Raw genomic sequence first — 8,163 nt, forward strand, 5'->3', positions numbered from 1 at the left:
TATATGAGGGTTTTTTCCCCTCTATTGATAATATTTGTTAATAACCTATTCACTTGGTTGTCACAAATTTTACAACTTGAATCAGTCTCTAGAATGTCATTATGTTTTCTTAGTTCTCTGTCAGAGAAACTTTCATGGTTGTAGAGAATAAGGTAAGATCTAGATTGATTGTGCCATTTGCAAATTTTCATGTCCCTGGCAAGACCAGGGACACTCAACATAGCTTGAAAGAATGGGGCTTTCCATTTTTAAAACAAACCTGATAAGTAATAGCAACAGCAAAATCTTTCTCTTTAACTTTTTAGTGTAACTGGTTGAATTATGCATGGAATTATTTTCTGGTTTTCCTCATCTCTTGTTCAAGGTTTTTATTCCTTTTAACCTCCCCTTGAGGTAAGCTAGTAGCAGTTCTATAATCTTTCCTTTCTTCTCTGGGTCTAGACAGAGCAACTCCACACATTTCAAACATTCAACCTATGCTAACTTAGAAATCACCACCCTCCTTCAAGTGCACTTGTCCTGTTTGCCAGAGGCAGCTCTACTGGCTCAGTCCATAAGTCCAGCTCCCTTAGCCTGTCCTCCTTGCTGCTTCCTAGCCTCTTGAGAGGTGAAGCTAAAAGGACTTTTGTTACCAGAGAGGTTGCCATTTATGATCATTAATTAATAAATACCAGCAAGTAAGTCTCACTTTATGCTCATTAAATGCTCAGCAGTTTATTAAGTACTATACAGTAAGTATTACATATTTTTCAGTTATTTCTTTCAAGAAAATTATGCAATGAGCAATTCCCATGGTATAAAAAATAAATTAAACTCACAATACTTAAATCTGTCCTAAATTTATAACAGCAGGAAGTGCTTCACTCTAGATTGTTAAAAAAATGTCAATTACATTTCAATTAAAGTAGTAGAGTATGCACATTATTTTAAATAAAGATAGTGAGTGAAACTTTCATATGAAGAGAATTGAGGGGAGTGAGTATAATCCAATGTCTTCTTCTTGGTTTTGGTATTTTTTATAAACCTCTTTTTCAAGAAACATCATCACACATATTTTCAGAACAGCATCATTAGTACTAAAAAATGATTAATTGATTAAAGATTTGAAGCTATAAAAACTGATTTCTGGTGATTTTTGAAGAGTATTCTTTTTTTGGCTACAGATATTTAATAAAATTTTATTTGGGACACTTTAATAATTATTGGTCTTTATCTATATTCACCATTAAAAGATCCTACAGTTCAAAAAAAGCATTCTCACTATTGCATTTGTGTTATTTTTCTCTTATATTTAATCTCTAGTTTATACATAGAGACCTGATAGTGCCTCTTTAAATATATGGCAACCATTCATTTAAAAGTGTTTATCTGTTTATAGGGGTGCTTATCTGCCAGTCAGTCAGCCACTATTTATTGAGGATCCACAGAGTATATCTGTGCTTGTGAACATGAAACTTGTAGATCATATAATTTTGAAAAATAGCACTTGTAAATCCTGACTGACTGAGTCTATAATGAAGATAATATTGTTTGCCAAGACTTTGTCGTTGAAAATACCAGGGTAAAGGAGTGTTTTTGGCTTCTCTATAGTAATCACATGTTCTTGGTGTCTTAGTTACTTCTTCTCTCACTATGAGACAAAATACCCCACATCCAAAGTTAAGGGAGGAAGAGTTTATTTAGCTCACAGTTTGTACAGGTTTCAGTCCCTACTCAGCTGGCTTGGCATGGCAGAGTGGTAACTGTTCATGGCAGCAGAAGACAGAAAAGACAGCAAGAGCAAAATGGGGAGGGCGGAGCAAATGTCTTTTTCTCCCTTATATTGTGAGCAGTTTATCCCCGTGGGGCAGACGTAGCCTTCACACTATCAACCTATTCTCCTCTACACACATTCAGGATGTTTACAAAGTGAAGAGCTGGTCCCCCTACTGAGTAATTTATTTAAACTTCTAATCTTCTCAAATTGACACAATGAATTAACTATTTCAACAACTTGGAGTGTAAATAGACACCCAAATCATATCCTCTATACCATAGGATGAAGAACTGCTTAGTTACTTAGTTAAGCTTCTAAATTTGACACAGTATGCCAATTATTACACTTGGTCTGATTCCAGTGGGAATGACCATATTTTATCATTAAAACACTGTTGCTGACATTCTTAGCCTTTTAGTCTGCAACATGATCAGTCCCTAAATGGGGCTATGGGTTGAGTTCAGGGATGGCTTGCTCCGGATACCCACTCTGGGTTTCAGAATGAAAAGGAGATGTAAGTTATAGCTGACTCTTTTCTGCTGTGACACTGGCGTAGTGACTTAGCCCCTCTAGACTTCGGGGGGGGGGGGTCCTACTAACATAAATGTTAAGAGTAATACACCCATTCATAGCAATAATGAGCACATAGTTGTTGAGTTTTTACCTTTCTAACCCTTTGCTATCTGCATATCAGTCACACCAGTCTATATGTCAATTTCTCTCTCTCTCTCTCTCTCTCTCTCTCTCTCTCTCTCTCTCTCTCTCTCTCTCCCTTTTTCATTCTCTAAACATACCATATTCACTCACTTGCTACCAAAGGATTATTTGCAACACATATAACATAAAGCACCATATAATTCAATGGAAGCAAGTCTTTAAATAAAACAGAAAATGACTATAATCTAGGAAAATAGATAAATCACAACAAAGAGGCATTTGTGAAATAAGAGGGATAAATAGAAATGAGCATAAAAATATTCAATTTCATTAATTTCTAAGAAAGAATAAATTGAAATAAGATTGAATTTTTGCCTGGAAGCATTGCTACCATTCACAGAGACAGATAGGTAGGACAAGAGAATGGGTGCCATTGCTATCCATTCTTACCTATACACATTAAGGTGACAGCAATGTGTCCTGCAGCATTATAAATGTATCATTTGGGCATTTTATTTATGCAAAATATACATGAACACAAGAAAGAGTGCAAATAAGAGAGTATTGATATATTGTTTGGGAAATACTTGCTATCACAGAGAAACCATAAAATCAGGAAAAATCCAGTATATCACATTTTTATTGTACTAGCAAAATCCATAAAACCATATTTGCAATAAAGGTAGAAATAAGCAAGCTTCACAACAGTGTTTCAACCAAAACACTTGAAAAATTCTCTCCCCCAAAGAAAAATATCATATTGAATGCCATGTGTTCATCACTTAAAAACAAGAGTACATGATGCATTTGATGAGTTGACACGCCACCTGCAACTGCTTGTCAAAAGCCAAAGTATGTACAGCTTGTAAATAGCATCATTCAACTGAAGAGTGTAGAAAACATTTAAATGTAAATGCTGAAGAACAAAAACGGCAACTACATATTAAACAAGTCAAGTTTAACTTGGCTCAACACTTTCATCCTTTTACTTTGAAATAATTATAGATTCACAAGAAGTTGCAGAAACAGTACAAAGAGTTCTTCCAAGCTCATGCATTTACAGAACAACTATGGACACCAGAAAATTTATATTGGTGCAATGTATTCATAGACCTAGGTCATTTATGACATGCATAAATTCCTGCAGCCACTACCACAGTTAAGACACAGAACTATTGGCATGAAGAACTTCTCCATGGTAAACCACTCCCCTGTTCCTCTCACTTCTATTCCCTTAGCAGTTAATCTCCTCTTCATATTTGTCATATCAGCTTACTTAACCACTTTTGTCTTTATATTACTTTTTATACATTTATAAAATGAATTTTTAAGTACAATCACTTTCATGAATAGTAAAGAAATAAATACCATAACTCTCAAACCTAAGAAGTTCAGCCAAAGTGAAATGAGTACAAATGTGGCTTAACTTATTTGAAAATTCTAAACCAATTAAAGCATTCCATGTATTAACTAGATTTCCAGGCACTGAGGCACACTATGTAAGACCCATAATATGAAATAAAGAAAAATTGAATTTAGCTCAAGCTTTCAGAGGATTCAGTCTATGGTCCACTGCCTCAAAACAGAAAGGATGTCCATGATGCAAGGACACAGTGGAGAAATGTTTAGTTCATGGTGGCAGCAAAAAAGAACAGTAGAGCAATTCCAATGAGGAAGGAACGAGGACCAAATATAGTAGACAAAAGTCACAGCTCTATGATCCACTTAGACAGTAAACAGTGTGCCTTCTAATCCACTTCATGGCTGTCAAGCTAATCAAGTGACACAGTTAATTTACTACCACATTCTACCCTTGTCAAATTAGCAAGTACATTCCATTAAACAACACTTAATCTCCAAATAAATATAAAAATAAGTTTATAATTTCACCCAGTAGATGACAATGCTCATTCGTAAAATAGTAAATACAATAATCTACTCCTCAAAGTCTCAACACTTCCTAAATTTTTCAAAAGCCAAAGTATGAGTGTCTTGTGATACTCAAGGCAGACTTTGACCTGTGAACTTCTGAAAATTAAAAAAAAAAAGAGTTACACAAGCCCCAAGTAAATAGGCACATGATAATATTCCTATTTTGAAATGGACAAATAAGGGAACAGAAAAGAGTCAAACTGGAGCAATACTGAAAGCCTGAAGGGCACACATTAAGTCCTGTAGCCCCATCACTAAAATCTGGGACACTTGGGGGTGAGATGTGAGTTCCAAAGGCTTGAACAGACCAATCTGTTTGTTGGTTTAAATGCATGTTGTCTTTCTCCTTGGGCAGGCTCTACTTAGATCCTGTACCTTGTCTTGGCAGATTTTCCCCGTGACTTGCATCTCCAGCTGCCTGGGGTCTCCAATACAACTCTGACTTCCTCCCTTAACTTCACACACTGCCTTCTCAGGAGGTCCTTGCCTGACTCATAAGCTTTCTCTTGAAGACTACATGGCTGCATCTTTGATCCCCCAACTCTTACATGCCAGCAGAGCCAGAACCGTATGGAGGACATCAAAGCCCACCAATAGGACAGGCAGCAGTCACACCACTTTTTGCTCATGATAGCAGCAGCCTCTGAGTGTCCAGGTCAGTGAACACAGTGAAACAATTCTTGGGGAGCCAGTTTTCTCAACAGCACAGACTCAGATCCTTTTTCCTCAAATGACAGTTAAACACTGTCATAGTGGGTGGAACCTTGTGGGTTATCCAGAGATGGCCTGAGGCATCTTTCTCCTTGACCCTATATAAAATACTTGGTTTACCTTGATGATGCTAGTCTCTTCAGCAACCAAACCTCCTTTAGCCCAAACTTTAAAGATGATTTTTTTCTGAGCCAAAATTTACTTTTTTAAATCTTTTATTTATTTATTTGGTACAGGATCTCACTCTATGCAGCTTGGACTTGTAGTGATTCTCCTACCTCAGCCTCCCCAACGTTGGGATTAGAGGCATGCACCAACACATCTGGTTTTGGTGGCTCACATAGCACACCAAGGGTTCCAGGGACAGCATGGCAGAGGGTACCGGGGATCAAACCTTGGTCCTTGCGCTTGCCGGACAGGGCCTTAGACCATTGAACTATCTCCAGGCCCTGGACCATCATTTAAGAATGGTTAGTGTATGCATAAGCATGTTGCCTGAGGGATGCTCAGGATAAGTTGCTTAACGTTTAATCTCAATCATTTGCAAAGTTGCAGGACATGAGCAAAATGTAGGCTTTTCCCCCATAACCTTGCATGCGTGGCCTCTAGTCCCTCCCCAAAGAACCCTCATTTTCAAGTGAAGCTTCCTGCAGCAGACACTTCCTTTCTCCTCTCCGATCACCATCGTGGCTTTCTAAACTCCAACCAGAATCACACATCAAGCTCTCCGTATGATTTCTATAGCTTCTGGCAGCCCAAGTTTTCAATCATTCAACCTCTCTTGGTAAACCAATGTCTCAGGCTTCTAAATCATATGGTCAGGTCCAGTCAGAGCAATGAGCTGCTCTTGACACTTGTCACTGTCAGTCGGCTTTCCCACCACTGAGACACAAAACCCAAAACCTACATTTTAAAGGAAAACTCACTTACTTGTATCAGGGAATTCAGTCCACGGCCATCTGGCTGAAAGAAAGAAAGAAACAAATGGTAGCAGGGCACAGAGGAGCAAAGATGCTGAGCTCACCATCACCAGGAGGAAGAGCAGGGGAACAAGGCCAGACAGAAAGGAACGAGGAGCCAGGTGGAGTACCCAAGGCCACATTGCCAAGGCTCACCCCAACATAACCAGGAACAGACTTGCTAATTCCCTCAGTGGCTCCCACACAGTGAAGTTGGTGCAATCAGCTTAATCACCATATTTAATATAGCACTAGCCGCTTTATATCTTATTTGGTAAGTATACCCTTTTATTAACTCGTGACTTATAATAATATCTACAATACTTTCTCAACTACATTATTTTCTCTAAAAATAACCATTTACCAAGTAGAACATCTATTTAGCCACAAGTACATACCTAATAATGTGTTAATACTATATGATGAAATATGCAGCTTTGAAATTTTTTAAAATGTTATTTGTATAATTATTTTTATACTCACTTATCCCCACAAAGTGACTACAGTGTAGTCATCAATATGTAACTTAATTTATTTTATATTATTATTATTATTATTATTATTATTATTGTATTTTTAGGGAAGGGTCTCAGGGTGTTCAGGGTCTCCCTACTAGGTCGCACTCATAGTAATTCTCCTGTTTACAACCTCCCATGTGTGGGGATTACAGGAGAGTGTCACCACGCCTAGTCTCAATTGCCCTCTCAGCGTGCCCCAGGAGGCAGGGGCGGCACTCAGGCCTCATGATCAAATGCCCGACCCCTATGCCTGCTTGCAGGCACTTTCATCGGCTCAGTTATCTGGTCGGCCCCCCCATTTTAAAAATATTTTAGCGCTATATTTTGTGAATCACTTTTGGTGTAGTCAAAGTATGCTATGCATGTAAGCAGAAGTCTGTTTTCTTCCATTTACTAACTAAAGCTTAGAATGCTTTTGGCCTGTTTTGGACTGGCATTCTACTGTAATTATCATTACATTTGTAGTTCAATTAAACCTTGACAGACTGATCCAAGAACTTATTCAATCATCCAGCACAGAATGATAAAGTCATTTCTTTTCAAATTCAGTACCAGATAATCCAGATTTTCTCCATGTTAATAGATATCTGGGCATGGCGAGAAAACCACACCAATCTGCATTGGCTCTATCAGTGTACACTGAGCAGTGCCAAGGCTTTATTTCCTATGTAGACTAGATTTGGTGTACAAAGAAGGGCACATCTATGAAACAAATAGATTACTCACAGTAGAAGAAATCTGTTGTTTTTCAAAGTGAAAAAGGTATATAATAGTGGTTGTAACTTCTAAGTGCATTTTGGTCACTGTTTATGAGCTAACATATTTTGCAATGCTGTCATTAAAATTAAACTAATTATTAAAGAAAGTAGTATTCTATTAGTCAGCTTTCCTGTTGCTGGACCAGCCACTTAAAGTAGGAGCAGTCTGTTTTACCTCAGAGGTTCAATGGGTTTAGTTCATAGCTGGCTGGCTCCAGGAAGAAGTGGCATGGTGAAATAGCATGATGGAGGAGAGGTGCTCAATTATGGTGGCCAGCAAGAAGAGAAACAAGAAAGGTGACAGTGAGAAGAATACACAATTCCAGATCCTACTTCCAGGGACCCTTCTTCTTCCCATCAAGTTTGGTCTTCTATGAGCAAAGTCAGATATAAAGTCATCAACGGATTCATGATCATATAAGATTTTAGGGGAACATTTTATATATCATACTATATGATAGTTTGATAATACAATATATTCTATATCATACTAATTTTTGTTGTTACTTTTCAGAGATTAATATCTATAATATAATGATTTAGAAAATGCAGCACAAGTAAATAGATCTTTATTTAATATCCAGCTACAATATTTATAATTTGTATGACCTGTGATCAACTATATCCATTTGTAAATATTTATACTTTAGGGCTGGCCAAATAGCTCAGTGGATTAAAGTGCCTGGAAGCAGACACAGAGGCTGGTGTTTGGTGTTTGATTCCTGGGCCTGCTGTGCTGGCCCCATCCCGGGGGCATGCTGAGACTGCGATTGAAACTGGGCATCATGACGCGTGCCTATAATCCCAGCTCTTGGGAGGCTGTAAACAAGAGGATCACTACGAGTCCAATCTAGCAGTAAGACTCTGAAAAC

The sequence above is a fragment of the Octodon degus genome, unplaced genomic scaffold, assembly GCF_000260255.1.
Source record: "Octodon degus isolate 3935 unplaced genomic scaffold, OctDeg1.0 scaffold00168, whole genome shotgun sequence".
NCBI lineage: Eukaryota > Metazoa > Chordata > Mammalia > Rodentia > Octodontidae > Octodon > Octodon degus.